Source organism: Lactuca saligna, chromosome 7 (assembly GCF_052625555.1).
Source record: "Lactuca saligna cultivar CGN05327 chromosome 7, ASM5262555v1, whole genome shotgun sequence".
Taxonomy (NCBI): domain Eukaryota; kingdom Viridiplantae; phylum Streptophyta; class Magnoliopsida; order Asterales; family Asteraceae; genus Lactuca; species Lactuca saligna.
The window spans coordinates 175,984,751-175,987,777 of NC_136423.1; positions in this window are offsets into that span (position 1 = coordinate 175,984,751).

Below are 3,027 nucleotides of genomic sequence, written 5' to 3' on the forward strand. Positions count from 1 at the left end.
CCAAATTATAGGCAGCCTCTCTGAGGTCCTTCATAGAGAAACACTTCCCAAGCCAGGACTTAAATTCCTGCAGGGTCAGGATATCATTTCCTATGAAAAGTATGTCATCAACATACAATACGAGGAAGCAAACTATACTCCAACTGGTTTTGACACATACACATGATTCATCCTCACTTCACAAGAAGCCAAACTCTTTGACTTTATCGTCGTAACAAAGATTCCATCTATGGGATGCTTGTTTCAATCCATAAATGGATTTCTCAAGCTTACACACTCTATTAGGATGATTCGCATCGATAAAACCCTCTGGCTGAATCATGTAAACATCCTCAGACAACTTCCCATTAGGGAAAACAGTATTGACATCCATCTGCCATATTTCATAGTCATGAAAAGCAGCAATGGCTAGCATCACCCTAGTAAACTTTATCTTTGCAACCAGTGAGAAGGTCTCATCATAATCAACTCTGGGAGTTTGAGTAAAGCCCTTCACAACCAATCGCGCCTTATAAGTTTGTACTTTCTCATCCATGTTGGTCTTCTTCCTGAAGATCCACTTGCAGCCGACTGTCTTACGACATCGCACTTTGTCAACCAAATTCCAGACTTGGTTGTCATACATGGACTGAATCTCGCTGTCCATAGCCTCTTTCCATTTTGCAGACTCCGGGTCTCCCATGGCTTCCTTATAGTTATTAGGTTCATCCAAATTTATTAGTGTACTATCATTAATAAATGTATCACCCTAACTTGTTATATGAAAACGATATAACACAAGTGGAACACTAACTCTACTGGAATGTCTAAGAGGTAGGGACTCATCAATTGGTTCAATAGGAGTTTCCTCCTCATGTTGAATACCATCGTTAGAGGCTCCTTCATCGCTCGACTCTTAAAGCTCTTCAAAATCAATTTGCCTCCCCTCTGTCCCCTTGGCTTATGAGTTCTCGTTCTCAGGAAACCCCTTTCCTCACAAAGAAGATAACATTATCACTCGGTCTATATAAGAGATATCCAAAGGAATTTTGCGGGTAGCCGATGAAAATACACCACTTATTACGAGGTTCAAGCTTGTCGTGAGTCTCTCGTCTTACGAAATCTTGACAACCCCAAACCTTGATATGTGCTAACGAGGTAGCTTTCACAGTCCACATCTAGTGAGGTGTTTTGGCAACCTTCTTTTTAGGGACTAAGTTAAGGATATGGGCGGCAGTCTCTAAGGCATACCCCTGAATGAGATAGGTAGCGAAGCACAACTCATCATGGAATGAACCATGTCTAGAAAGGTTCGATTACGCCTCTCAGCCACACCATTCAATTGCGGTGTCCTAGGTGGCGTCAATTGAGAAACGATTTCGCATTCCTTGAGGTAATCGTGGAATTCAAGACTCAGGTACTCTCCTCTTTGATCGTCAGTTGCCCAACTGATTCTCCACTTCCTACTTAAACTCTTTGAACTTTTCAAAGGTTTCGGACTTGTGCTTGATTAAGTATATATACCCATATCTGCTATAATCATCGGTGAAAGTCACATAGAAGCGGCCTGCATCCCTTGTGGTGGATCTAAAGGGCCCACACACATTACTATGTATGAAATCCAATAAACCCTCACCCCTTTCACAAGAACCAGTGAAGGGTGACTTGGTTATCTTTCCAAGCAAACAAGACTCGCACACATCATCGTCCCTAAGGTCGAATGAATCCAACACTCCATACTTTTGGAGTTGGGCTATGTGTTTCTTGTTGACATGTCCAAGACAACAATGCCACAAGCATGCTTTATCCAAACTATTAGAATAATCGATACACAACACATAATTTCCTAAATTGTCTACAACCATCACAGTTTCATATATTACATTACAAGGCAATGCTTCAAAATAGAAAACACCATTAAGATAAGCATCAATAGAACCCTTTTCGTTATCAAATGAATATCTAAATCCTTGTCTATACAAACCATGAAAGGAAATAATGTTTCTAGACATTTTAGGGGAATAGCAACAATTATTCTAATCTAGTCCTAATCCATTACTAAGCATTAAAGAGTAAACTCCAATCTTGGTGACAGACGACGCTCTTCTTTTCCCCATGATCAAGTTTATCTTCCCATGCTCCACATCCCTATTTCTTCTTAGGCCCTGCAAATCAGAACAAATGTAAAAACCACACCCTGTATCAAGGACCCAAGAAATATCATGTAATGAATCATTAGATTGAATAGTGTAAATACCTTCGAAGGACGGCTTGATCTTCCCATCCTTGATATCTTGCAGATACTTCGGGCAGCTTCGTTTCCAATGCCCTATTCCGTGGCAATGATAGCACTCTGCATCTTTTAGACTTAAGGTGGGTGTAGTGGGACCAGCCTTGGTTCCACTAGAAGAGGTTCCATCACGGTACTTTCCCTTATGGTAGCTCTTTGAGGGAGCCTTCCTCTTCTTACCATTTCCTTGCCCAATAGCCAAAACTGGGGCACTAGTAGGAGTATGAGTTTGTGCAACGGAATTGTCTTAGAGGTTGCTCTCAGAAATCCTCAATAGGCCATGAAACTTGCTCAACGTAACCTCCTCTTTGTTCATGTGGTAGGTCATGAGAAATTGGTTGAAGCAAGGTAGCAGTGGATGAAGAATGATGTCGGTTGATAGCTCTTCATTGAAGTTAACATTTAACTTTAGCAGGCGGTCAACGTACCTCTGCATCTTTTGCAGATGAGCAGTGATAGACTCTCTATCTCTCATCGTGTTCGTGATCATCAAAGTGATGATCTCGTACCTCTCCTGCCTTACACTTTGGTGATACCTTTCAATCAAGTCTTGATGAATTTCGTAGGGATAGAAGTCCTCGTAGGACTTTTGGAGTTCAACAGTCATGGTCGCTAGCATGATGCAATGGACTTCCGTGGCATCACAGGCATGGGCCTCAAAGGCAGCGGGTGACCAACCTTATGTTGCAGATCCAATCATTGAAATTGTTTCCGTCAAAGATCACCCTCCCACACAATTTCATGAGTGAGAATGAGCT